This window comes from Osmerus eperlanus, chromosome 26 (assembly GCF_963692335.1).
Source record: "Osmerus eperlanus chromosome 26, fOsmEpe2.1, whole genome shotgun sequence".
NCBI lineage: Eukaryota > Metazoa > Chordata > Actinopteri > Osmeriformes > Osmeridae > Osmerus > Osmerus eperlanus.
The window spans coordinates 124575-149248 of NC_085043.1; the positions used below are offsets into that span (position 1 = coordinate 124575).

Below are 24674 nucleotides of genomic sequence, written 5' to 3' on the forward strand. Positions count from 1 at the left end.
CGCCTTCCAGCCAGTCGACTCCGTGTTGGTGTGGGCTGACACGGCGATAAAAAACTCATTCCGATTGCCTTCCCATTTTTCACCTCGGCCGCTGACTGTCAGCCAGTTCTCTCTCTCTCTCTCTCTCTCTCTCTCTCTCTCTCTCTCTCTCTCTCTCTCTCTCTCTCACTCACTCACTCACTCACTCACTCACTCACTCACAGCCCCCCCCCCTTTGAGGTCACTCACCTCACTTTTTTTTTTTTTTTTTTTTATATCTAAAAGGGCGGGAAAACGCCACCGGCCGACAGGGCTCCGCCCACACCCCCTTTTTTTCACTAGCTTTTCTCTTTGACACGCTTAGAAAGAGTGCACCCTTCCCGGAGACGCTGCAATACCGGGGCGATGCGCGGAGCGGACGGAGCGAGCCCCTGTTCCGACTCCCTGTTGCAAAAATCCGTTTAATATGTTGTCCTCGCATGGAGGACATATCAGATATTAAACTGATAAGAACAGATACTACACTTGATCTTAGCCAAAAGGCCGAGAAGCGATGACCGCATTATCGGACGCCCCCCGCGCGCGGACCCTCCGTGCACCGGCTGGGCCACTCGGTCGCCACACCAAGAACGGCCGAAACTACGGAAGCGGAAAGCCCAGGCCAGAAGCCGCAGAGGAAGCGGGGACGGAAGCGGAAAGCCCAGGCCAAAAGCCGCAGAGGAAGCGGGGACGGAAGCGGAAAGCCCAGGCCAAAAGCCGCAGAGGAAGCGGGGACGGAAGCGGAAAGCCCAGGCCAAAAGCCGCAGAGGAAGCGGGACGGAAGCGGAAAGCCCAGGCCAAAAGGCAACAGAATTGAAACGGCTACAGAAGAAGCAAAGACAAAAGCCTTACCCGCACGCACGCACGCACGCACGCACGCACGCACCTAACCCCAAAGCCAAGCAGGGACGGAAGCCGAAAGCCAAGGCCAAAAGCCGCAGAAGAAGCGGGGACGGAAGAGGAAATCAAAGGAAAAGGCAACAGAATTGAAACGGCTACAGAAGATGCAAAAACAAAACCTGCCTTGCACGCACGCACGCACGCACGCACGCACGCAACCCCAAAGCCAACCTTACCCTGCTTTTGTCACACGTCCATCAGGCTCTGCCCTCCCTCGGGCAAAGCCTCCCAAAAATACCACGTTCCACTCGTCGGCGTTCCCCTCCACGGAAGTCTTTAGTAAAAGGCGAAAGGCTTGTGCGTGCTGAAGGGGAACCAGAGTGCCGATTTGAAACGGCCCAAACGGCCTACCCCCAACCCCTCCGTTGGCCCTGACTCACCCGTCCGCGGCGGCGAACCGCATCCTTATCGGGAAAAAAAGGCGCGGAAACGCCACGGGCCTGCGGAGGGGCTCGGCCCGCCCGCCCGCTTGGCTTCTCTTTTATCGCCGCAATTTCTCCATTTCACGTATCGCTTTTTCTCGATTAAGATCCCTACGTGTTTATCGTATGCGCCTTCCAGCCAGTCGACTCCGTGTTGGTGTGGGCTGACACGGCGATAAAAAACTCATTCCGATTGCCTTCCCATTTTTCACCTCGGCCGCTGACTGTCAGCCAGTTCTCTCTCTCTCTCTCTCTCTCTCTCTCTCTCTCTCTCTCTCTCTCTCTCTCTCTCTCTCACTCACTCACTCACTCACTCACTCACTCACTCACAGCCCCCCCCCCTTTGAGGTCACTCACCTCACTTTTTTTTTTTTTTTTTTTTATATCTAAAAGGGCGGGAAAACGCCACCGGCCGACAGGGCTCCGCCCACACCCCCTTTTTTTCACTAGCTTTTCTCTTTGACACGCTTAGAAAGAGTGCACCCTTCCCGGAGACGCTGCAATACCGGGGCGATGCGCGGAGCGGACGGAGCGAGCCCCTGTTCCGACTCCCTGTTGCAAAAATCCGTTTAATATGTTGTCCTCGCATGGAGGACATATCAGATATTAAACTGATAAGAACAGATACTACACTTGATCTTAGCCAAAAGGCCGAGAAGCGATGACCGCATTATCGGACGCCCCCCGCGCGCGGACCCTCCGTGCACCGGCTGGGCCACTCGGTCGCCACACCAAGAACGGCCGAAACTACGGAAGCGGAAAGCCCAGGCCAGAAGCCGCAGAGGAAGCGGGGACGGAAGCGGAAAGCCCAGGCCAAAAGCCGCAGAGGAAGCGGGGACGGAAGCGGAAAGCCCAGGCCAAAAGCCGCAGAGGAAGCGGGGACGGAAGCGGAAAGCCCAGGCCAAAAGCCGCAGAGGAAGCGGGACGGAAGCGGAAAGCCCAGGCCAAAAGGCAACAGAATTGAAACGGCTACAGAAGAAGCAAAGACAAAAGCCTTACCCGCACGCACGCACGCACGCACGCACGCACGCACCTAACCCCAAAGCCAAGCAGGGACGGAAGCCGAAAGCCAAGGCCAAAAGCCGCAGAAGAAGCGGGGACGGAAGAGGAAATCAAAGGAAAAGGCAACAGAATTGAAACGGCTACAGAAGATGCAAAAACAAAACCTGCCTTGCACGCACGCACGCACGCACGCACGCACGCAACCCCAAAGCCAACCTTACCCTGCTTTTGTCACACGTCCATCAGGCTCTGCCCTCCCTCGGGCAAAGCCTCCCAAAAATACCACGTTCCACTCGTCGGCGTTCCCCTCCACGGAAGTCTTTAGTAAAAGGCGAAAGGCTTGTGCGTGCTGAAGGGGAACCAGAGTGCCGATTTGAAACGGCCCAAACGGCCTACCCCCAACCCCTCCGTTGGCCCTGACTCACCCGTCCGCGGCGGCGAACCGCATCCTTATCGGGAAAAAAAGGCGCGGAAACGCCACGGGCCTGCGGAGGGGCTCGGCCCGCCCGCCCGCTTGGCTTCTCTTTTATCGCCGCAATTTCTCCATTTCACGGATCGCTTTTTCTCGATTAAGATCCCTACGTGTTTATCGTATGCGCCTTCCAGCCAGTCGACTCCGTGTTGGTGTGGGCTGACACGGCGATAAAAAACTCATTCCGATTGCCTTCCCATTTTTCACCTCGGCCGCTGACTGTCAGCCAGTTCTCTCTCTCTCTCTCTCTCTCTCTCTCTCTCTCTCTCTCTCTCTCTCTCTCTCTCTCTCACTCACTCACTCACTCACTCACTCACTCACTCACTCACTCACAGCCCCCCCCCCTTTGAGGTCACTCACCTCACTTTTTTTTTTTTTTTTTTTTATATCTAAAAGGGCGGGAAAACGCCACCGGCCGACAGGGCTCCGCCCACACCCCCTTTTTTTCACTAGCTTTTCTCTTTGACACGCTTAGAAAGAGTGCACCCTTCCCGGAGACGCTGCAATACCGGGGCGATGCGCGGAGCGGACGGAGCGAGCCCCTGTTCCGACTCCCTGTTGCAAAAATCCGTTTAATATGTTGTCCTCGCATGGAGGACATATCAGATATTAAACTGATAAGAACAGATTTTTTTTTTTTTTTTTTTTTTTTTTTTTCTTCTAAAAAAAAAGAAAAAGAAGTATTGATCAATTCGTAAAAACTTTCAAATAAAAGACAATCCACAAGACAGTCCGATACAAGTACAGAATCCCCACAAGGGGGTACAGGACAAAAGCCGCCGAGGCGGCGCACATAACAATTGCCCCCTAGGGGGTTACAAGTGGAAGTCCAAGTTCGACGGGGTCCATCTAGGCTTCCGCCCCGATGGCTCCGTCTCCCTCTCCTCCCGTCGTCCTCGCCAGTGGAGTCGAGCGACTGGCCCTCTGCCCTCTATCGCGACGGCCCCTGGGAAGGCACCATCCCTTCGCCACTTCTCCCAGGCTGCCCTTCGGCGAGGATTTCCTATCCTCTTGCGAGGATTCCAAATCCTGGTAGTCCGGCCCTCCGTCCGTCCAACCGTTGGTTCCCTCCGGCGGCCTGGCCCGCCTCTGGGTTACCAGCAACGTTGGGTGCCGAAGCACCCAACGTTCTGAAAAGGGGACAAGTCCCCGTCTGGCGTCGGGGCCGAAACCCCCAGGCAAACGACCGCTTCGACCCACCCCCGTCACCGGATCCCTATCAGGCGATCCAGTATCGACGGGGGCGGGCCAATATCTGCTCGATATGAGCAGATACTCACTTGATCTTAGCCAAAAGGCCGAGAAGCGATGACCGCATTATCGGACGCCCCCCGCGCGCGGACCCTCCGTGCACCGGCTGGGCCACTCGGTCGCCACACCAAGAACGGCCGAAACTACGGAAGCGGAAAGCCCAGGCCAGAAGCCGCAGAGGAAGCGGGGACGGAAGCGGAAAGCCCAGGCCAAAAGCCGCAGAGGAAGCGGGGACGGAAGCGGAAAGCCCAGGCCAAAAGCCGCAGAGGAAGCGGGGACGGAAGCGGAAAGCCCAGGCCAAAAGCCGCAGAGGAAGCGGGACGGAAGCGGAAAGCCCAGGCCAAAAGGCAACAGAATTGAAACGGCTACAGAAGAAGCAAAGACAAAAGCCTTACCCGCACGCACGCACGCACGCACGCACGCACGCACGCACGCACGCACCTAACCCCAAAGCCAAGCAGGGACGGAAGCCGAAAGCCAAGGCCAAAAGCCGCAGAAGAAGCGGGGACGGAAGAGGAAATCAAAGGAAAAGGCAACAGAATTGAAACGGCTACAGAAGATGCAAAAACAAAACCTGCCTTGCACGCACGCACGCACGCACGCACGCACGCAACCCCAAAGCCAACCTTACCCTGCTTTTGTCACACGTCCATCAGGCTCTGCCCTCCCTCGGGCAAAGCCTCCCAAAAATACCACGTTCCACTCGTCGGCGTTCCCCTCCACGGAAGTCTTTAGTAAAAGGCGAAAGGCTTGTGCGTGCTGAAGGGGAACCAGAGTGCCGATTTGAAACGGCCCAAACGGCCTACCCCCAACCCCTCCGTTGGCCCTGACTCACCCGTCCGCGGCGGCGAACCGCATCCTTATCGGGAAAAAAAGGCGCGGAAACGCCACGGGCCTGCGGAGGGGCTCGGCCCGCCCGCCCGCTTGGCTTCTCTTTTATCGCCGCAATTTCTCCATTTCACGTATCGCTTTTTCTCGATTAAGATCCCTACGTGTTTATCGTATGCGCCTTCCAGCCAGTCGACTCCGTGTTGGTGTGGGCTGACACGGCGATAAAAAACTCATTCCGATTGCCTTCCCATTTTTCACCTCGGCCGCTGACTGTCAGCCAGTTCTCTCTCTCTCTCTCTCTCTCTCTCTCTCTCTCTCTCTCTCTCTCTCTCTCTCTCTCTCACTCACTCACTCACTCACTCACTCACTCACTCACAGCCCCCCCCCCTTTGAGGTCACTCACCTCACTTTTTTTTTTTTTTTTTTTTATATCTAAAAGGGCGGGAAAACGCCACCGGCCGACAGGGCTCCGCCCACACCCCCTTTTTTTCACTAGCTTTTCTCTTTGACACGCTTAGAAAGAGTGCACCCTTCCCGGAGACGCTGCAATACCGGGGCGATGCGCGGAGCGGACGGAGCGAGCCCCTGTTCCGACTCCCTGTTGCAAAAATCCGTTTAATATGTTGTCCTCGCATGGAGGACATATCAGATATTAAACTGATAAGAACAGATACTACACTTGATCTTAGCCAAAAGGCCGAGAAGCGATGACCGCATTATCGGACGCCCCCCGCGCGCGGACCCTCCGTGCACCGGCTGGGCCACTCGGTCGCCACACCAAGAACGGCCGAAACTACGGAAGCGGAAAGCCCAGGCCAGAAGCCGCAGAGGAAGCGGGGACGGAAGCGGAAAGCCCAGGCCAAAAGCCGCAGAGGAAGCGGGGACGGAAGCGGAAAGCCCAGGCCAAAAGCCGCAGAGGAAGCGGGGACGGAAGCGGAAAGCCCAGGCCAAAAGCCGCAGAGGAAGCGGGACGGAAGCGGAAAGCCCAGGCCAAAAGGCAACAGAATTGAAACGGCTACAGAAGAAGCAAAGACAAAAGCCTTACCCGCACGCACGCACGCACGCACGCACGCACGCACCTAACCCCAAAGCCAAGCAGGGACGGAAGCCGAAAGCCAAGGCCAAAAGCCGCAGAAGAAGCGGGGACGGAAGAGGAAATCAAAGGAAAAGGCAACAGAATTGAAACGGCTACAGAAGATGCAAAAACAAAACCTGCCTTGCACGCACGCACGCACGCACGCACGCACGCAACCCCAAAGCCAACCTTACCCTGCTTTTGTCACACGTCCATCAGGCTCTGCCCTCCCTCGGGCAAAGCCTCCCAAAAATACCACGTTCCACTCGTCGGCGTTCCCCTCCACGGAAGTCTTTAGTAAAAGGCGAAAGGCTTGTGCGTGCTGAAGGGGAACCAGAGTGCCGATTTGAAACGGCCCAAACGGCCTACCCCCAACCCCTCCGTTGGCCCTGACTCACCCGTCCGCGGCGGCGAACCGCATCCTTATCGGGAAAAAAAGGCGCGGAAACGCCACGGGCCTGCGGAGGGGCTCGGCCCGCCCGCCCGCTTGGCTTCTCTTTTATCGCCGCAATTTCTCCATTTCACGTATCGCTTTTTCTCGATTAAGATCCCTACGTGTTTATCGTATGCGCCTTCCAGCCAGTCGACTCCGTGTTGGTGTGGGCTGACACGGCGATAAAAAACTCATTCCGATTGCCTTCCCATTTTTCACCTCGGCCGCTGACTGTCAGCCAGTTCTCTCTCTCTCTCTCTCTCTCTCTCTCTCTCTCTCTCTCTCTCTCTCTCTCTCTCACTCACTCACTCACTCACTCACTCACTCACTCACAGCCCCCCCCCCTTTGAGGTCACTCACCTCACTTTTTTTTTTTTTTTTTTTTATATCTAAAAGGGCGGGAAAACGCCACCGGCCGACAGGGCTCCGCCCACACCCCCTTTTTTTCACTAGCTTTTCTCTTTGACACGCTTAGAAAGAGTGCACCCTTCCCGGAGACGCTGCAATACCGGGGCGATGCGCGGAGCGGACGGAGCGAGCCCCTGTTCCGACTCCCTGTTGCAAAAATCCGTTTAATATGTTGTCCTCGCATGGAGGACATATCAGATATTAAACTGATAAGAACAGATACTACACTTGATCTTAGCCAAAAGGCCGAGAAGCGATGACCGCATTATCGGACGCCCCCCGCGCGCGGACCCTCCGTGCACCGGCTGGGCCACTCGGTCGCCACACCAAGAACGGCCGAAACTACGGAAGCGGAAAGCCCAGGCCAGAAGCCGCAGAGGAAGCGGGGACGGAAGCGGAAAGCCCAGGCCAAAAGCCGCAGAGGAAGCGGGGACGGAAGCGGAAAGCCCAGGCCAAAAGCCGCAGAGGAAGCGGGGACGGAAGCGGAAAGCCCAGGCCAAAAGCCGCAGAGGAAGCGGGACGGAAGCGGAAAGCCCAGGCCAAAAGGCAACAGAATTGAAACGGCTACAGAAGAAGCAAAGACAAAAGCCTTACCCGCACGCACGCACGCACGCACGCACGCACCTAACCCCAAAGCCAAGCAGGGACGGAAGCCGAAAGCCAAGGCCAAAAGCCGCAGAAGAAGCGGGGACGGAAGAGGAAATCAAAGGAAAAGGCAACAGAATTGAAACGGCTACAGAAGATGCAAAAACAAAACCTGCCTTGCACGCACGCACGCACGCACGCACGCACGCAACCCCAAAGCCAACCTTACCCTGCTTTTGTCACACGTCCATCAGGCTCTGCCCTCCCTCGGGCAAAGCCTCCCAAAAATACCACGTTCCACTCGTCGGCGTTCCCCTCCACGGAAGTCTTTAGTAAAAGGCGAAAGGCTTGTGCGTGCTGAAGGGGAACCAGAGTGCCGATTTGAAACGGCCCAAACGGCCTACCCCCAACCCCTCCGTTGGCCCTGACTCACCCGTCCGCGGCGGCGAACCGCATCCTTATCGGGAAAAAAAGGCGCGGAAACGCCACGGGCCTGCGGAGGGGCTCGGCCCGCCCGCCCGCTTGGCTTCTCTTTTATCGCCGCAATTTCTCTCCATTTCACGTATCGCTTTTTCTCGATTAAGATCCCTACGTGTTTATCGTATGCGCCTTCCAGCCAGTCGACTCCGTGTTGGTGTGGGCTGACACGGCGATAAAAAACTCATTCCGATTGCCTTCCCATTTTTCACCTCGGCCGCTGACTGTCAGCCAGTTCTCTCTCTCTCTCTCTCTCTCTCTCTCTCTCTCTCTCTCTCTCTCTCTCTCTCACTCACTCACTCACTCACTCACTCACTCACTCACAGCCCCCCCCCCTTTGAGGTCACTCACCTCACTTTTTTTTTTTTTTTTTTTTTTTTTTTTTATATCTAAAAGGGCGGGAAAACGCCACCGGCCGACAGGGCTCCGCCCACACCCCCTTTTTTTCACTAGCTTTTCTCTTTGACACGCTTAGAAAGAGTGCACCCTTCCCGGAGACGCTGCAATACCGGGGCGATGCGCGGAGCGGACGGAGCGAGCCCCTGTTCCGACTCCCTGTTGCAAAAATCCGTTTAATATGTTGTCCTCGCATGGAGGACATATCAGATATTAAACTGATAAGAACAGATACTACACTTGATCTTAGCCAAAAGGCCGAGAAGCGATGACCGCATTATCGGACGCCCCCCGCGCGCGGACCCTCCGTGCACCGGCTGGGCCACTCGGTCGCCACACCAAGAACGGCCGAAACTACGGAAGCGGAAAGCCCAGGCCAGAAGCCGCAGAGGAAGCGGGGACGGAAGCGGAAAGCCCAGGCCAAAAGCCGCAGAGGAAGCGGGGACGGAAGCGGAAAGCCCAGGCCAAAAGCCGCAGAGGAAGCGGGGACGGAAGCGGAAAGCCCAGGCCAAAAGCCGCAGAGGAAGCGGGGACGGAAGCGGAAAGCCCAGGCCAAAAGCCGCAGAGGAAGCGGGGACGGAAGCGGAAAGCCCAGGCCAAAAGCCGCAGAGGAAGCGGGGACGGAAGCGGAAAGCCCAGGCCAAAAGCCGCAGAGGAAGCGGGACGGAAGCGGAAAGCCCAGGCCAAAAGGCAACAGAATTGAAACGGCTACAGAAGAAGCAAAGACAAAAGCCTTACCCGCACGCACGCACGCACGCACGCACGCACGCACGCACGCACCTAACCCCAAAGCCAAGCAGGGACGGAAGCCGAAAGCCAAGGCCAAAAGCCGCAGAAGAAGCGGGGACGGAAGAGGAAATCAAAGGAAAAGGCAACAGAATTGAAACGGCTACAGAAGATGCAAAAACAAAACCTGCCTTGCACGCACGCACGCACGCACGCACGCACGCAACCCCAAAGCCAACCTTACCCTTGTCACACGTCCATCAGGCTCTGCCCTCCCTCGGGCAAAGCCTCCCAAAAATACCACGTTCCACTCGTCGGCGTTCCCCTCCACGGAAGTCTTTAGTAAAAGGCGAAAGGCTTGTGCGTGCTGAAGGGGAACCAGAGTGCCGATTTGAAACGGCCCAAACGGCCTACCCCCAACCCCTCCGTTGGCCCTGACTCACCCGTCCGCGGCGGCGAACCGCATCCTTATCGGGAAAAAAAGGCGCGGAAACGCCACGGGCCTGCGGAGGGGCTCGGCCCGCCCGCCCGCTTGGCTTCTCTTTTATCGCCGCAATTTCTCCATTTCACGTATCGCTTTTTCTCGATTAAGATCCCTACGTGTTTATCGTATGCGCCTTCCAGCCAGTCGACTCCGTGTTGGTGTGGGCTGACACGGCGATAAAAAACTCATTCCGATTGCCTTCCCATTTTTCACCTCGGCCGCTGACTGTCAGCCAGTTCTCTCTCTCTCTCTCTCTCTCTCTCTCTCTCTCTCTCTCTCTCTCTCTCTCTCTCACTCACTCACTCACTCACTCACTCACTCACTCACAGCCCCCCCCCCTTTGAGGTCACTCACCTCACTTTTTTTTTTTTTTTTTTTTATATCTAAAAGGGCGGGAAAACGCCACCGGCCGACAGGGCTCCGCCCACACCCCCTTTTTTTCACTAGCTTTTCTCTTTGACACGCTTAGAAAGAGTGCACCCTTCCCGGAGACGCTGCAATACCGGGGCGATGCGCGGAGCGGACGGAGCGAGCCCCTGTTCCGACTCCCTGTTGCAAAAATCCGTTTAATATGTTGTCCTCGCATGGAGGACATATCAGATATTAAACTGATAAGAACAGATACTACACTTGATCTTAGCCAAAAGGCCGAGAAGCGATGACCGCATTATCGGACGCCCCCCGCGCGCGGACCCTCCGTGCACCGGCTGGGCCACTCGGTCGCCACACCAAGAACGGCCGAAACTACGGAAGCGGAAAGCCCAGGCCAGAAGCCGCAGAGGAAGCGGGGACGGAAGCGGAAAGCCCAGGCCAAAAGCCGCAGAGGAAGCGGGGACGGAAGCGGAAAGCCCAGGCCAAAAGCCGCAGAGGAAGCGGGGACGGAAGCGGAAAGCCCAGGCCAAAAGCCGCAGAGGAAGCGGGACGGAAGCGGAAAGCCCAGGCCAAAAGGCAACAGAATTGAAACGGCTACAGAAGAAGCAAAGACAAAAGCCTTACCCGCACGCACGCACGCACGCACGCACGCACCTAACCCCAAAGCCAAGCAGGGACGGAAGCCGAAAGCCAAGGCCAAAAGCCGCAGAAGAAGCGGGGACGGAAGAGGAAATCAAAGGAAAAGGCAACAGAATTGAAACGGCTACAGAAGATGCAAAAACAAAACCTGCCTTGCACGCACGCACGCACGCACGCACGCACGCAACCCCAAAGCCAACCTTACCCTGCTTTTGTCACACGTCCATCAGGCTCTGCCCTCCCTCGGGCAAAGCCTCCCAAAAATACCACGTTCCACTCGTCGGCGTTCCCCTCCACGGAAGTCTTTAGTAAAAGGCGAAAGGCTTGTGCGTGCTGAAGGGGAACCAGAGTGCCGATTTGAAACGGCCCAAACGGCCTACCCCCAACCCCTCCGTTGGCCCTGACTCACCCGTCCGCGGCGGCGAACCGCATCCTTATCGGGAAAAAAAGGCGCGGAAACGCCACGGGCCTGCGGAGGGGCTCGGCCCGCCCGCCCGCTTGGCTTCTCTTTTATCGCCGCAATTTCTCCATTTCACGGATCGCTTTTTCTCGATTAAGATCCCTACGTGTTTATCGTATGCGCCTTCCAGCCAGTCGACTCCGTGTTGGTGTGGGCTGACACGGCGATAAAAAACTCATTCCGATTGCCTTCCCATTTTTCACCTCGGCCGCTGACTGTCAGCCAGTTCTCTCTCTCTCTCTCTCTCTCTCTCTCTCTCTCTCTCTCTCTCTCTCTCTCTCTCTCTCTCACTCACTCACTCACTCACTCACTCACTCACAGCCCCCCCCCCTTTGAGGTCACTCACCTCACTTTTTTTTTTTTTTTTTTTTTTTTTTTATATCTAAAAGGGCGGGAAAACGCCACCGGCCGACAGGGCTCCGCCCACACCCCCTTTTTTTCACTAGCTTTTCTCTTTGACACGCTTAGAAAGAGTGCACCCTTCCCGGAGACGCTGCAATACCGGGGCGATGCGCGGAGCGGACGGAGCGAGCCCCTGTTCCGACTCCCTGTTGCAAAAATCCGTTTAATATGTTGTCCTCGCATGGAGGACATATCAGATATTAAACTGATAAGAACAGATACTACACTTGATCTTAGCCAAAAGGCCGAGAAGCGATGACCGCATTATCGGACGCCCCCCGCGCGCGGACCCTCCGTGCACCGGCTGGGCCACTCGGTCGCCACACCAAGAACGGCCGAAACTACGGAAGCGGAAAGCCCAGGCCAGAAGCCGCAGAGGAAGCGGGGACGGAAGCGGAAAGCCCAGGCCAAAAGCCGCAGAGGAAGCGGGGACGGAAGCGGAAAGCCCAGGCCAAAAGCCGCAGAGGAAGCGGGGACGGAAGCGGAAAGCCCAGGCCAAAAGCCGCAGAGGAAGCGGGACGGAAGCGGAAAGCCCAGGCCAAAAGGCAACAGAATTGAAACGGCTACAGAAGAAGCAAAGACAAAAGCCTTACCCGCACGCACGCACGCACGCACGCACGCACGCACGCACGCACCTAACCCCAAAGCCAAGCAGGGACGGAAGCCGAAAGCCAAGGCCAAAAGCCGCAGAAGAAGCGGGGACGGAAGAGGAAATCAAAGGAAAAGGCAACAGAATTGAAACGGCTACAGAAGATGCAAAAACAAAACCTGCCTTGCACGCACGCACGCACGCACGCACGCACGCAACCCCAAAGCCAACCTTACCCTGCTTTTGTCACACGTCCATCAGGCTCTGCCCTCCCTCGGGCAAAGCCTCCCAAAAATACCACGTTCCACTCGTCGGCGTTCCCCTCCACGGAAGTCTTTAGTAAAAGGCGAAAGGCTTGTGCGTGCTGAAGGGGAACCAGAGTGCCGATTTGAAACGGCCCAAACGGCCTACCCCCAACCCCTCCGTTGGCCCTGACTCACCCGTCCGCGGCGGCGAACCGCATCCTTATCGGGAAAAAAAGGCGCGGAAACGCCACGGGCCTGCGGAGGGGCTCGGCCCGCCCGCCCGCTTGGCTTCTCTTTTATCGCCGCAATTTCTCCATTTCACGGATCGCTTTTTCTCGATTAAGATCCCTACGTGTTTATCGTATGCGCCTTCCAGCCAGTCGACTCCGTGTTGGTGTGGGCTGACACGGCGATAAAAAACTCATTCCGATTGCCTTCCCATTTTTCACCTCGGCCGCTGACTGTCAGCCAGTTCTCTCTCTCTCTCTCTCTCTCTCTCTCTCTCTCTCTCTCTCTCTCTCTCTCTCTCTCACTCACTCACTCACTCACTCACTCACTCACTCACAGCCCCCCCCCCTTTGAGGTCACTCACCTCACTTTTTTTTTTTTTTTTTTTTTTTTTTTTATATCTAAAAGGGCGGGAAAACGCCACCGGCCGACAGGGCTCCGCCCACACCCCCTTTTTTTCACTAGCTTTTCTCTTTGACACGCTTAGAAAGAGTGCACCCTTCCCGGAGACGCTGCAATACCGGGGCGATGCGCGGAGCGGACGGAGCGAGCCCCTGTTCCGACTCCCTGTTGCAAAAATCCGTTTAATATGTTGTCCTCGCATGGAGGACATATCAGATATTAAACTGATAAGAACAGATACTACACTTGATCTTAGCCAAAAGGCCGAGAAGCGATGACCGCATTATCGGACGCCCCCCGCGCGCGGACCCTCCGTGCACCGGCTGGGCCACTCGGTCGCCACACCAAGAACGGCCGAAACTACGGAAGCGGAAAGCCCAGGCCAGAAGCCGCAGAGGAAGCGGGGACGGAAGCGGAAAGCCCAGGCCAAAAGCCGCAGAGGAAGCGGGGACGGAAGCGGAAAGCCCAGGCCAAAAGCCGCAGAGGAAGCGGGGACGGAAGCGGAAAGCCCAGGCCAAAAGCCGCAGAGGAAGCGGGACGGAAGCGGAAAGCCCAGGCCAAAAGGCAACAGAATTGAAACGGCTACAGAAGAAGCAAAGACAAAAGCCTTACCCGCACGCACGCACGCACGCACGCACGCACGCACGCACGCACGCACCTAACCCCAAAGCCAAGCAGGGACGGAAGCCGAAAGCCAAGGCCAAAAGCCGCAGAAGAAGCGGGGACGGAAGAGGAAATCAAAGGAAAAGGCAACAGAATTGAAACGGCTACAGAAGATGCAAAAACAAAACCTGCCTTGCACGCACGCACGCACGCACGCACGCACGCAACCCCAAAGCCAACCTTACCCTGCTTTTGTCACACGTCCATCAGGCTCTGCCCTCCCTCGGGCAAAGCCTCCCAAAAATACCACGTTCCACTCGTCGGCGTTCCCCTCCACGGAAGTCTTTAGTAAAAGGCGAAAGGCTTGTGCGTGCTGAAGGGGAACCAGAGTGCCGATTTGAAACGGCCCAAACGGCCTACCCCCAACCCCTCCGTTGGCCCTGACTCACCCGTCCGCGGCGGCGAACCGCATCCTTATCGGGAAAAAAAGGCGCGGAAACGCCACGGGCCTGCGGAGGGGCTCGGCCCGCCCGCCCGCTTGGCTTCTCTTTTATCGCCGCAATTTCTCCATTTCACGGATCGCTTTTTCTCGATTAAGATCCCTACGTGTTTATCGTATGCGCCTTCCAGCCAGTCGACTCCGTGTTGGTGTGGGCTGACACGGCGATAAAAAACTCATTCCGATTGCCTTCCCATTTTTCACCTCGGCCGCTGACTGTCAGCCAGTTCTCTCTCTCTCTCTCTCTCTCTCTCTCTCTCTCTCTCTCTCTCTCTCTCTCTCTCTCTCTCTCACTCACTCACTCACTCACTCACTCACTCACAGCCCCCCCCCCTTTGAGGTCACTCACCTCACTTTTTTTTTTTTTTTTTTTTTTTTTTTATATCTAAAAGGGCGGGAAAACGCCACCGGCCGACAGGGCTCCGCCCACACCCCCTTTTTTTCACTAGCTTTTCTCTTTGACACGCTTAGAAAGAGTGCACCCTTCCCGGAGACGCTGCAATACCGGGGCGATGCGCGGAGCGGACGGAGCGAGCCCCTGTTCCGACTCCCTGTTGCAAAAATCCGTTTAATATGTTGTCCTCGCATGGAGGACATATCAGATATTAAACTGATAAGAACAGATACTACACTTGATCTTAGCCAAAAGGCCGAGAAGCGATGACCGCATTATCGGACGCCCCCCGCGCGCGGACCCTCCGTGCACCGGCTGGGCCACTCGGTCGCCACACCAAGAACGGCCGAAACTACGGAAGCGGAAAGCCCAGGCCAGAAGCCGCAGAGGAAGCGGGGACGGAAGCGGAAAGCCCAGGCCAAAAGCCGCAGAGGAAGCGGGGACGGAAGCGGAAAGCCCAGGCCAAAAGCCGCAGAGGAAGCGGGGACGGAAGCGGAAAGCCCAGGCCAAAAGCCGCAGAGGAAGCGGGACGGAAGCGGAAAGCCCAGGCCAAAAGGCAACAGAATTGAAACGGCTACAGAAGAAGCAAAGACAAAAGCCTTACCCGCACGCACGCACGCACGCACGCACGCACGCACGCACGCACGCACCTAACCCCAAAGCCAAGCAGGGACGGAAGCCGAAAGCCAAGGCCAAAAGCCGCAGAAGAAGCGGGGACGGAAGAGGAAATCAAAGGAAAAGGCAACAGAATTGAAACGGCTACAGAAGATGCAAAAACAAAACCTGCCTTGCACGCACGCACGCACGCACGCACGCACGCAACCCCAAAGCCAACCTTACCCTGCTTTTGTCACACGTCCATCAGGCTCTGCCCTCCCTCGGGCAAAGCCTCCCAAAAATACCACGTTCCACTCGTCGGCGTTCCCCTCCACGGAAGTCTTTAGTAAAAGGCGAAAGGCTTGTGCGTGCTGAAGGGGAACCAGAGTGCCGATTTGAAACGGCCCAAACGGCCTACCCCCAACCCCTCCGTTGGCCCTGACTCACCCGTCCGCGGCGGCGAACCGCATCCTTATCGGGAAAAAAAGGCGCGGAAACGCCACGGGCCTGCGGAGGGGCTCGGCCCGCCCGCCCGCTTGGCTTCTCTTTTATCGCCGCAATTTCTCCATTTCACGGATCGCTTTTTCTCGATTAAGATCCCTACGTGTTTATCGTATGCGCCTTCCAGCCAGTCGACTCCGTGTTGGTGTGGGCTGACACGGCGATAAAAAACTCATTCCGATTGCCTTCCCATTTTTCACCTCGGCCGCTGACTGTCAGCCAGTTCTCTCTCTCTCTCTCTCTCTCTCTCTCTCTCTCTCTCTCTCTCTCTCTCTCTCTCTCTCTCACTCACTCACTCACTCACTCACTCACTCACTCACAGCCCCCCCCCCTTTGAGGTCACTCACCTCACTTTTTTTTTTTTTTTTTTTTTTTTTTTTATATCTAAAAGGGCGGGAAAACGCCACCGGCCGACAGGGCTCCGCCCACACCCCCTTTTTTTCACTAGCTTTTCTCTTTGACACGCTTAGAAAGAGTGCACCCTTCCCGGAGACGCTGCAATACCGGGGCGATGCGCGGAGCGGACGGAGCGAGCCCCTGTTCCGACTCCCTGTTGCAAAAATCCGTTTAATATGTTGTCCTCGCATGGAGGACATATCAGATATTAAACTGATAAGAACAGATACTACACTTGATCTTAGCCAAAAGGCCGAGAAGCGATGACCGCATTATCGGACGCCCCCCGCGCGCGGACCCTCCGTGCACCGGCTGGGCCACTCGGTCGCCACACCAAGAACGGCCGAAACTACGGAAGCGGAAAGCCCAGGCCAGAAGCCGCAGAGGAAGCGGGGACGGAAGCGGAAAGCCCAGGCCAAAAGCCGCAGAGGAAGCGGGGACGGAAGCGGAAAGCCCAGGCCAAAAGCCGCAGAGGAAGCGGGGACGGAAGCGGAAAGCCCAGGCCAAAAGCCGCAGAGGAAGCGGGACGGAAGCGGAAAGCCCAGGCCAAAAGGCAACAGAATTGAAACGGCTACAGAAGAAGCAAAGACAAAAGCCTTACCCGCACGCACGCACGCACGCACGCACGCACGCACGCACGCACGCACCTAACCCCAAAGCCAAGCAGGGACGGAAGCCGAAAGCCAAGGCCAAAAGCCGCAGAAGAAGCGGGGACGGAAGAGGAAATCAAAGGAAAAGGCAACAGAATTGAAACGGCTACAGAAGATGCAAAAACAAAACCTGCCTTGCACGCACGCACGCACGCACGCACGCACGCAACCCCAAAGCCAACCTTACCCTGCTTTTGTCACACGTCCATCAGGCTCTGCCCTCCCTCGGGCAAAGCCTCCCAAAAATACCACGTTCCACTCGTCGGCGTTCCCCTCCACGGAAGTCTTTAGTAAAAGGCGAAAGGCTTGTGCGTGCTGAAGGGGAACCAGAGTGCCGATTTGAAACGGCCCAAACGGCCTACCCCCAACCCCTCCGTTGGCCCTGACTCACCCGTCCGCGGCGGCGAACCGCATCCTTATCGGGAAAAAAAGGCGCGGAAACGCCACGGGCCTGCGGAGGGGCTCGGCCCGCCCGCCCGCTTGGCTTCTCTTTTATCGCCGCAATTTCTCCATTTCACGGATCGCTTTTTCTCGATTAAGATCCCTACGTGTTTATCGTATGCGCCTTCCAGCCAGTCGACTCCGTGTTGGTGTGGGCTGACACGGCGATAAAAAACTCATTCCGATTGCCTTCCCATTTTTCACCTCGGCCGCTGACTGTCAGCCAGTTCTCTCTCTCTCTCTCTCTCTCTCTCTCTCTCTCTCTCTCTCTCTCTCTCTCTCTCTCTCTCACTCACTCACTCACTCACTCACTCACTCACTCACAGCCCCCCCCCCTTTGAGGTCACTCACCTCACTTTTTTTTTTTTTTTTTTTTTTTTTTTTATATCTAAAAGGGCGGGAAAACGCCACCGGCCGACAGGGCTCCGCCCACACCCCCTTTTTTTCACTAGCTTTTCTCTTTGACACGCTTAGAAAGAGTGCACCCTTCCCGGAGACGCTGCAATACCGGGGCGATGCGCGGAGCGGACGGAGCGAGCCCCTGTTCCGACTCCCTGTTGCAAAAATCCGTTTAATATGTTGTCCTCGCATGGAGGACATATCAGATATTAAACTGATAAGAACAGATACTACACTTGATCTTAGCCAAAAGGCCGAGAAGCGATGACCGCATTATCGGACGCCCCCCGCGCGCGGACCCTCCGTGCACCGGCTGGGCCACTCGGTCGCCACACCAAGAACGGCCGAAACTACGGAAGCGGAAAGCCCAGGCCAGAAGCCGCAGAGGAAGCGGGGACGGAAGCGGAAAGCCCAGGCCAAAAGCCGCAGAGGAAGCGGGGACGGAAGCGGAAAGCCCAGGCCAAAAGCCGCAGAGGAAGCGGGGACGGAAGCGGAAAGCCCAGGCCAAAAGCCGCAGAGGAAGCGGGACGGAAGCGGAAAGCCCAGGCCAAAAGGCAACAGAATTGAAACGGCTACAGAAGAAGCAAAGACAAAAGCCTTACCCGCACGCACGCACGCACGCACGCACGCACGCACGCACGCACGCACCTAACCCCAAAGCCAAGCAGGGACGGAAGCCGAAAGCCAAGGCCAAAAGCCGCAGAAGAAGCGGGGACGGAAGAGGAAATCAAAGGAAAAGGCAACAGAATTGAAACGGCTACAGAAGATGCAAAAACAAAACCTGCCTTGCACGCACGCACGCACGCACGCACGCACGCAACCCCAAAGCCAACCTTACCCTGCTTTTGTCACACGTCCATCAGGCTCTGCCCTCCCTCGGGCAAAGCCTCCCAAAAATACCACGTTCCACTCGTCGGCGTTCCCCTCCACGGAAGTCTTTAGTAAAAGGCGAAAGGCTTGTGCGTGCTGAAGGGGAACCAGAGTGCCGATTTGAAACGGCCCAAACGGCCTACCCCCAACCCCTCCGTTGGCCCTGACTCACCCGTCCGCGGCGGCGAACCGCATCCTTATCGGGAAAAAAAGGCGCGGAAACGCCACGGGCCTGCGGAGGGGCTCGGCCCGCCCGCCCGCTTGGCTTCTCTTTTATCGCCGCAATTTCTCCATTTCACGGATCGCTTTTTCTCGATTAAGATCCCTACGTGTTTATCGTATGCGCCTTCCAGCCAGTCGACTCCGTGTTGGTGTGGGCTGACACGGCGATAAAAAACTCATTCCGATTGCCTTCCCATTTTTCACCTCGGCCGCTGACTGTCAGCCAGTTCTCTCTCTCTCTCTCTCTCTCTCTCTCTCTCTCTCTCTCTCTCTCTCTCTCTCTCTCTCACTCACTCACTCACTCACTCACTCACTCACTCACAGCCCCCCCCCCTTTGAGGTCACTCACCTCACTTTTTTTTTTTTTTTTTTTTTTTTTTTATATCTAAAAGGGCGGGAAAACGCCACCGGCCGACAGGGCTCCGCCCACACCCCCTTTTTTTCACTAGCTTTTCTCTTTGACACGCTTAGAAAGAGTGCACCCTTCCCGGAGACGCTGCAATACCGGGGCGATGCGCGGAGCGGACGGAGCGAGCCCCTGTTCCGACTCCCTGTTGCAAAAATCCGTTTAATATGTTGTCCTCGCATGGAGGACATATCAGATATTAAACTGATAAGAACAGATACTACACTTGATCTTAGCCAAAAGGCCGAGAAGCGATGACCGCATTATCGGACGCCCCCCGCGCGCGGACCCTCCGTGCACCGGCTGGGCCACTCGGTCGCCACACCAAGAACGGCCGAAACTACGGAAGCGGAAAGCCCAGGCCAGAAGCCGCAGAGGAAGCGGGGACGGAAGCGGAAAGCCCAGGCCAAAAGCCGCAGAGGAAGCGGGGACGGAAGCGGAAAGCCCAGGCCAAAAGCCGCAGAGGAAGCGGGGACGGAAGCGGAAAGCCCAGGCCAAAAGCCGCAGAGGAAGCGGGACGGAAGCGGAAAGCCCAGGCCAAAAGGCAACAGAATTGAAACGGCTACAGAAGAAGCAAAGACAAAAGCCTTACCCGCACGCACGCACGCACGGCACGCACGCACGCACGCACGCACGCACCTAACCCCAAAGCCAAGCAGGGACGGAAGCCGAAAGCCAAGGCCAAAAGCCGCAGAAGAAGCGGGGACGGAAGAGGAAATCAAAGGAAAAGGCAACAGAATTGAAACGGCTACAGAAGATGCAAAAACAAAACCTGCCTTGCACGCACGCACGCACGCACGCACGCACGCAACCCCAAAGCCAACCTTACCCTGCTTTTGTCACACGTCCATCAGGCTCTGCCCTCCCTCGGGCAAAGCCTCCCAAAAATACCACGTTCCACTCGTCGGCGTTCCCCTCCACGGAAGTCTTTAGTAAAAGGCGAAAGGCTTGTGCGTGCTGAAGGGGAACCAGAGTGCCGATTTGAAACGGCCCAAACGGCCTACCCCCAACCCCTCCGTTGGCCCTGACTCACCCGTCCGCGGCGGCGAACCGCATCCTTATCGGGAAAAAAAGGCGCGGAAACGCCACGGGCCTGCGGAGGGGCTCGGCCCGCCCGCCCGCTTGGCTTCTCTTTTATCGCCGCAATTTCTCCATTTCACGGATCGCTTTTTCTCGATTAAGATCCCTACGTGTTTATCGTATGCGCCTTCCAGCCAGTCGACTCCGTGTTGGTGTGGGCTGACACGGCGATAAAAAACTCATTCCGATTGCCTTCCCATTTTTCACCTCGGCCGCTGACTGTCAGCCAGTTCTCTCTCTCTCTCTCTCTCTCTCTCTCTCTCTCTCTCTCTCTCTCTCTCTCTCTCTCTCTCACTCACTCACTCACTCACTCACTCACTCACTCACAGCCCCCCCCCCTTTGAGGTCACTCACCTCACTTTTTTTTTTTTTTTTTTTTTTTTTTTTATATCTAAAAGGGCGGGAAAACGCCACCGGCCGACAGGGCTCCGCCCACACCCCCTTTTTTTCACTAGCTTTTCTCTTTGACACGCTTAGAAAGAGTGCACCCTTCCCGGAGACGCTGCAATACCGGGGCGATGCGCGGAGCGGACGGAGCGAGCCCCTGTTCCGACTCCCTGTTGCAAAAATCCGTTTAATATGTTGTCCTCGCATGGAGGACATATCAGATATTAAACTGATAAGAACAGATACTACACTTGATCTTAGCCAAAAGGCCGAGAAGCGATGACCGCATTATCGGACGCCCCCCGCGCGCGGACCCTCCGTGCACCGGCTGGGCCACTCGGTCGCCACACCAAGAACGGCCGAAACTACGGAAGCGGAAAGCCCAGGCCAGAAGCCGCAGAGGAAGCGGGGACGGAAGCGGAAAGCCCAGGCCAAAAGCCGCAGAGGAAGCGGGGACGGAAGCGGAAAGCCCAGGCCAAAAGCCGCAGAGGAAGCGGGGACGGAAGCGGAAAGCCCAGGCCAAAAGCCGCAGAGGAAGCGGGACGGAAGCGGAAAGCCCAGGCCAAAAGGCAACAGAATTGAAACGGCTACAGAAGAAGCAAAGACAAAAGCCTTACCCGCACGCACGCACGCACGCACGCACGCACGCACGCACGCACGCACCTAACCCCAAAGCCAAGCAGGGACGGAAGCCGAAAGCCAAGGCCAAAAGCCGCAGAAGAAGCGGGGACGGAAGAGGAAATCAAAGGAAAAGGCAACAGAATTGAAACGGCTACAGAAGATGCAAAAACAAAACCTGCCTTGCACGCACGCACGCACGCACGCACGCACGCAACCCCAAAGCCAACCTTACCCTGCTTTTGTCACACGTCCATCAGGCTCTGCCCTCCCTCGGGCAAAGCCTCCCAAAAATACCACGTTCCACTCGTCGGCGTTCCCCTCCACGGAAGTCTTTAGTAAAAGGCGAAAGGCTTGTGCGTGCTGAAGGGGAACCAGAGTGCCGATTTGAAACGGCCCAAACGGCCTACCCCCAACCCCTCCGTTGGCCCTGACTCACCCGTCCGCGGCGGCGAACCGCATCCTTATCGGGAAAAAAAGGCGCGGAAACGCCACGGGCCTGCGGAGGGGCTCGGCCCGCCCGCCCGCTTGGCTTCTCTTTTATCGCCGCAATTTCTCCATTTCACGGATCGCTTTTTCTCGATTAAGATCCCTACGTGTTTATCGTATGCGCCTTCCAGCCAGTCGACTCCGTGTTGGTGTGGGCTGACACGGCGATAAAAAACTCATTCCGATTGCCTTCCCATTTTTCACCTCGGCCGCTGACTGTCAGCCAGTTCTCTTCTCTCTCTCTCTCTCTCTCTCTCTCTCTCTCTCTCTCTCTCTCTCTCTCTCTCTCACTCACTCACTCACTCACTCACTCACTCACTCACTCACTCACAGCCCCCCCCCCTTTGAGGTCACTCACCTCACTTTTTTTTTTTTTTTTTTTTTATATCTAAAAGGGCGGGAAAACGCCACCGGCCGACAGGGCTCCGCCCACACCCCCTTTTTTTCACTAGCTTTTCTCTTTGACACGCTTAGAAAGAGTGCACCCTTCCCGGAGACGCTGCAATACCGGGGCGATGCGCGGAGCGGACGGAGCGAGCCCCTGTTCCGACTCCCTGTTGCAAAAATCCGTTTAATATGTTGTCCTCGCATGGAGGACATATCAGATATTAAACTGATAAGAACAGATACTACACTTGATCTTAGCCAAAAGGCCGAGAAGCGATGACCGCATTATCGGACGCCCCCCGCGCGCGGACCCTCCGTGCACCGGCTGGGCCACTCGGTCGCCACACCAAGAACGGCCGAAACTACGGAAGCGGAAAGCCCAGGCCAGAAGCCGCAGAGGAAGCGGGGACGGAAGCGGAAAGCCCAGGCCAAAAGCCGCAGAGGAAGCGGGGACGGAAGCGGAAAGCCCAGGCCAAAAGCCGCAGAGGAAGCGGGGACGGAAGCGGAAAGCCCAGGCCAAAAGCCGCAGAGGAAGCGGGACGGAAGCGGAAAGCCCAGGCCAAAAGGCAACAGAATTGAAACGGCTACAGAAGAAGCAAAGACAAAAGCCTTACCCGCACGCACGCACGCACGCACGCACGCACGCACGCACGCACCTAACCCCAAAGCCAAGCAGGGACGGAAGCCGAAAGCCAAGGCCAAAAGCCGCAGAAGAAGCGGGGACGGAAGAGGAAATCAAAGGAAAAGGCAACAGAATTGAAACGGCTACAGAAGATGCAAAAACAAAACCTGCCTTGCACGCACGCACGCACGCACGCACGCACGCAACCCCAAAGCCAACCTTACCCTGCTTTTGTCACACGTCCATCAGGCTCTGCCCTCCCTCGGGCAAAGCCTCCCAAAAATACCACGTTCCACTCGTCGGCGTTCCCCTCCACGGAAGTCTTTAGTAAAAGGCGAAAGGCTTGTGCGTGCTGAAGGGGAACCAGAGTGCCGATTTGAAACGGCCCAAACGGCCTACCCCCAACCCCTCCGTTGGCCCTGACTCACCCGTCCGCGGCGGCGAACCGCATCCTTATCGGGAAAAAAAGGCGCGGAAACGCCACGGGCCTGCGGAGGGGCTCGGCCCGCCCGCCCGCTTGGCTTCTCTTTTATCGCCGCAATTTCTCCATTTCACGGATCGCTTTTTCTCGATTAAGATCCCTACGTGTTTATCGTATGCGCCTTCCAGCCAGTCGACTCCGTGTTGGTGTGGGCTGACACGGCGATAAAAAACTCATTCCGATTGCCTTCCCATTTTTCACCTCGGCCGCTGACTGTCAGCCAGTTCTCTCTCTCTCTCTCTCTCTCTCTCTCTCTCTCTCTCTCTCTCTCTCTCTCTCTCTCACTCACTCACTCACTCACTCACTCACTCACTCACTCACTCACAGCCCCCCCCCCTTTGAGGTCACTCACCTCACTTTTTTTTTTTTTTTTTTTTTATATCTAAAAGGGCGGGAAAACGCCACCGGCCGACAGGGCTCCGCCCACACCCCCTTTTTTTCACTAGCTTTTCTCTTTGACACGCTTAGAAAGAGTGCACCCTTCCCGGAGACGCTGCAATACCGGGGCGATGCGCGGAGCGGACGGAGCGAGCCCCTGTTCCGACTCCCTGTTGCAAAAATCCGTTTAATATGTTGTCCTCGCATGGAGGACATATCAGATATTAAACTGATAAGAACAGATACTACACTTGATCTTAGCCAAAAGGCCGAGAAGCGATGACCGCATTATCGGACGCCCCCCGCGCGCGGACCCTCCGTGCACCGGCTGGGCCACTCGGTCGCCACACCAAGAACGGCCGAAACTACGGAAGCGGAAAGCCCAGGCCAGAAGCCGCAGAGGAAGCGGGGACGGAAGCGGAAAGCCCAGGCCAAAAGCCGCAGAGGAAGCGGGGACGGAAGCGGAAAGCCCAGGCCAAAAGCCGCAGAGGAAGCGGGGACGGAAGCGGAAAGCCCAGGCCAAAAGCCGCAGAGGAAGCGGGACGGAAGCGGAAAGCCCAGGCCAAAAGGCAACAGAATTGAAACGGCTACAGAAGAAGCAAAGACAAAAGCCTTACCCGCACGCACGCACGCACGCACGCACGCACGCACGCACGCACCTAACCCCAAAGCCAAGCAGGGACGGAAGCCGAAAGCCAAGGCCAAAAGCCGCAGAAGAAGCGGGGACGGAAGAGGAAATCAAAGGAAAAGGCAACAGAATTGAAACGGCTACAGAAGATGCAAAAACAAAACCTGCCTTGCACGCACGCACGCACGCACGCACGCACGCAACCCCAAAGCCAACCTTACCCTGCTTTTGTCACACGTCCATCAGGCTCTGCCCTCCCTCGGGCAAAGCCTCCCAAAAATACCACGTTCCACTCGTCGGCGTTCCCCTCCACGGAAGTCTTTAGTAAAAGGCGAAAGGCTTGTGCGTGCTGAAGGGGAACCAGAGTGCCGATTTGAAACGGCCCAAACGGCCTACCCCCAACCCCTCCGTTGGCCCTGACTCACCCGTCCGCGGCGGCGAACCGCATCCTTATCGGGAAAAAAAGGCGCGGAAACGCCACGGGCCTGCGGAGGGGCTCGGCCCGCCCGCCCGCTTGGCTTCTCTTTTATCGCCGCAATTTCTCCATTTCACGGATCGCTTTTTCTCGATTAAGATCCCTACGTGTTTATCGTATGCGCCTTCCAGCCAGTCGACTCCGTGTTGGTGTGGGCTGACACGGCGATAAAAAACTCATTCCGATTGCCTTCCCATTTTTCACCTCGGCCGCTGACTGTCAGCCAGTTCTCTCTCTCTCTCTCTCTCTCTCTCTCTCTCTCTCTCTCTCTCTCTCTCTCTCTCTCACTCACTCACTCACTCACTCACTCACTCACTCACTCACTCACAGCCCC

The 24674-nt window shown here is 56.7% G+C and overlaps 31 non-coding genes and 1 pseudogene across 31 annotated transcripts; all 32 read right to left on the reverse strand.

The window, feature by feature from the left end:
* Nucleotides 1–343: 343 nt before the first annotated feature.
* Nucleotides 344–534, reverse strand: LOC134013183 (U2 spliceosomal RNA). The gene has a single exon (XR_009928703.1). It is a non-coding gene; the product is annotated as a U2 spliceosomal RNA (small nuclear RNA).
* Nucleotides 535–1124: 590 nt separating this feature from the next.
* On the reverse strand, nt 1125–1242 carry LOC134013364 (U5 spliceosomal RNA). The gene has a single exon (XR_009928854.1). It is a non-coding gene; the product is annotated as a U5 spliceosomal RNA (small nuclear RNA).
* A 570-nt stretch (nt 1243–1812) lies between these two features.
* On the reverse strand, nt 1813–2003 carry LOC134013184 (U2 spliceosomal RNA). Its single transcript, XR_009928704.1, has one exon. It is a non-coding gene; the product is annotated as a U2 spliceosomal RNA (small nuclear RNA).
* Nucleotides 2004–2593: 590 nt separating this feature from the next.
* LOC134013365 (U5 spliceosomal RNA) lies at nt 2594–2711 on the reverse strand. The gene has a single exon (XR_009928855.1). It is a non-coding gene; the product is annotated as a U5 spliceosomal RNA (small nuclear RNA).
* A 578-nt stretch (nt 2712–3289) lies between these two features.
* On the reverse strand, nt 3290–3496 carry LOC134013256 (U2 spliceosomal RNA; annotated as a pseudogene).
* A 1230-nt stretch (nt 3497–4726) lies between these two features.
* LOC134013366 (U5 spliceosomal RNA) lies at nt 4727–4844 on the reverse strand. Its single transcript, XR_009928856.1, has one exon. It is a non-coding gene; the product is annotated as a U5 spliceosomal RNA (small nuclear RNA).
* A 570-nt stretch (nt 4845–5414) lies between these two features.
* On the reverse strand, nt 5415–5605 carry LOC134013185 (U2 spliceosomal RNA). The gene has a single exon (XR_009928705.1). It is a non-coding gene; the product is annotated as a U2 spliceosomal RNA (small nuclear RNA).
* A 590-nt stretch (nt 5606–6195) lies between these two features.
* On the reverse strand, nt 6196–6313 carry LOC134013367 (U5 spliceosomal RNA). Its single transcript, XR_009928857.1, has one exon. It is a non-coding gene; the product is annotated as a U5 spliceosomal RNA (small nuclear RNA).
* Nucleotides 6314–6879: 566 nt separating this feature from the next.
* LOC134013186 (U2 spliceosomal RNA) lies at nt 6880–7070 on the reverse strand. Its single transcript, XR_009928706.1, has one exon. It is a non-coding gene; the product is annotated as a U2 spliceosomal RNA (small nuclear RNA).
* A 586-nt stretch (nt 7071–7656) lies between these two features.
* On the reverse strand, nt 7657–7774 carry LOC134013368 (U5 spliceosomal RNA). Its single transcript, XR_009928858.1, has one exon. It is a non-coding gene; the product is annotated as a U5 spliceosomal RNA (small nuclear RNA).
* Nucleotides 7775–8349: 575 nt separating this feature from the next.
* On the reverse strand, nt 8350–8540 carry LOC134013187 (U2 spliceosomal RNA). The gene has a single exon (XR_009928707.1). It is a non-coding gene; the product is annotated as a U2 spliceosomal RNA (small nuclear RNA).
* Nucleotides 8541–9265: 725 nt separating this feature from the next.
* On the reverse strand, nt 9266–9383 carry LOC134013369 (U5 spliceosomal RNA). The gene has a single exon (XR_009928859.1). It is a non-coding gene; the product is annotated as a U5 spliceosomal RNA (small nuclear RNA).
* A 566-nt stretch (nt 9384–9949) lies between these two features.
* LOC134013188 (U2 spliceosomal RNA) lies at nt 9950–10140 on the reverse strand. Its single transcript, XR_009928708.1, has one exon. It is a non-coding gene; the product is annotated as a U2 spliceosomal RNA (small nuclear RNA).
* A 586-nt stretch (nt 10141–10726) lies between these two features.
* LOC134013370 (U5 spliceosomal RNA) lies at nt 10727–10844 on the reverse strand. Its single transcript, XR_009928860.1, has one exon. It is a non-coding gene; the product is annotated as a U5 spliceosomal RNA (small nuclear RNA).
* A 575-nt stretch (nt 10845–11419) lies between these two features.
* On the reverse strand, nt 11420–11610 carry LOC134013190 (U2 spliceosomal RNA). Its single transcript, XR_009928710.1, has one exon. It is a non-coding gene; the product is annotated as a U2 spliceosomal RNA (small nuclear RNA).
* Nucleotides 11611–12208: 598 nt separating this feature from the next.
* On the reverse strand, nt 12209–12326 carry LOC134013372 (U5 spliceosomal RNA). Its single transcript, XR_009928862.1, has one exon. It is a non-coding gene; the product is annotated as a U5 spliceosomal RNA (small nuclear RNA).
* Nucleotides 12327–12902: 576 nt separating this feature from the next.
* Nucleotides 12903–13093, reverse strand: LOC134013191 (U2 spliceosomal RNA). Its single transcript, XR_009928711.1, has one exon. It is a non-coding gene; the product is annotated as a U2 spliceosomal RNA (small nuclear RNA).
* A 602-nt stretch (nt 13094–13695) lies between these two features.
* On the reverse strand, nt 13696–13813 carry LOC134013373 (U5 spliceosomal RNA). Its single transcript, XR_009928863.1, has one exon. It is a non-coding gene; the product is annotated as a U5 spliceosomal RNA (small nuclear RNA).
* Nucleotides 13814–14390: 577 nt separating this feature from the next.
* Nucleotides 14391–14581, reverse strand: LOC134013192 (U2 spliceosomal RNA). Its single transcript, XR_009928712.1, has one exon. It is a non-coding gene; the product is annotated as a U2 spliceosomal RNA (small nuclear RNA).
* Nucleotides 14582–15183: 602 nt separating this feature from the next.
* Nucleotides 15184–15301, reverse strand: LOC134013374 (U5 spliceosomal RNA). Its single transcript, XR_009928864.1, has one exon. It is a non-coding gene; the product is annotated as a U5 spliceosomal RNA (small nuclear RNA).
* Nucleotides 15302–15881: 580 nt separating this feature from the next.
* Nucleotides 15882–16072, reverse strand: LOC134013193 (U2 spliceosomal RNA). Its single transcript, XR_009928713.1, has one exon. It is a non-coding gene; the product is annotated as a U2 spliceosomal RNA (small nuclear RNA).
* A 602-nt stretch (nt 16073–16674) lies between these two features.
* On the reverse strand, nt 16675–16792 carry LOC134013375 (U5 spliceosomal RNA). The gene has a single exon (XR_009928865.1). It is a non-coding gene; the product is annotated as a U5 spliceosomal RNA (small nuclear RNA).
* A 580-nt stretch (nt 16793–17372) lies between these two features.
* On the reverse strand, nt 17373–17563 carry LOC134013194 (U2 spliceosomal RNA). Its single transcript, XR_009928714.1, has one exon. It is a non-coding gene; the product is annotated as a U2 spliceosomal RNA (small nuclear RNA).
* Nucleotides 17564–18165: 602 nt separating this feature from the next.
* On the reverse strand, nt 18166–18283 carry LOC134013376 (U5 spliceosomal RNA). Its single transcript, XR_009928866.1, has one exon. It is a non-coding gene; the product is annotated as a U5 spliceosomal RNA (small nuclear RNA).
* Nucleotides 18284–18860: 577 nt separating this feature from the next.
* Nucleotides 18861–19051, reverse strand: LOC134013196 (U2 spliceosomal RNA). Its single transcript, XR_009928715.1, has one exon. It is a non-coding gene; the product is annotated as a U2 spliceosomal RNA (small nuclear RNA).
* A 603-nt stretch (nt 19052–19654) lies between these two features.
* Nucleotides 19655–19772, reverse strand: LOC134013377 (U5 spliceosomal RNA). The gene has a single exon (XR_009928867.1). It is a non-coding gene; the product is annotated as a U5 spliceosomal RNA (small nuclear RNA).
* A 580-nt stretch (nt 19773–20352) lies between these two features.
* On the reverse strand, nt 20353–20543 carry LOC134013197 (U2 spliceosomal RNA). Its single transcript, XR_009928716.1, has one exon. It is a non-coding gene; the product is annotated as a U2 spliceosomal RNA (small nuclear RNA).
* A 602-nt stretch (nt 20544–21145) lies between these two features.
* LOC134013378 (U5 spliceosomal RNA) lies at nt 21146–21263 on the reverse strand. The gene has a single exon (XR_009928868.1). It is a non-coding gene; the product is annotated as a U5 spliceosomal RNA (small nuclear RNA).
* Nucleotides 21264–21843: 580 nt separating this feature from the next.
* Nucleotides 21844–22034, reverse strand: LOC134013198 (U2 spliceosomal RNA). The gene has a single exon (XR_009928717.1). It is a non-coding gene; the product is annotated as a U2 spliceosomal RNA (small nuclear RNA).
* Nucleotides 22035–22632: 598 nt separating this feature from the next.
* Nucleotides 22633–22750, reverse strand: LOC134013379 (U5 spliceosomal RNA). The gene has a single exon (XR_009928869.1). It is a non-coding gene; the product is annotated as a U5 spliceosomal RNA (small nuclear RNA).
* A 577-nt stretch (nt 22751–23327) lies between these two features.
* On the reverse strand, nt 23328–23518 carry LOC134013199 (U2 spliceosomal RNA). Its single transcript, XR_009928718.1, has one exon. It is a non-coding gene; the product is annotated as a U2 spliceosomal RNA (small nuclear RNA).
* Nucleotides 23519–24116: 598 nt separating this feature from the next.
* LOC134013380 (U5 spliceosomal RNA) lies at nt 24117–24234 on the reverse strand. Its single transcript, XR_009928870.1, has one exon. It is a non-coding gene; the product is annotated as a U5 spliceosomal RNA (small nuclear RNA).
* Nucleotides 24235–24674: the final 440 nt, after the last annotated feature.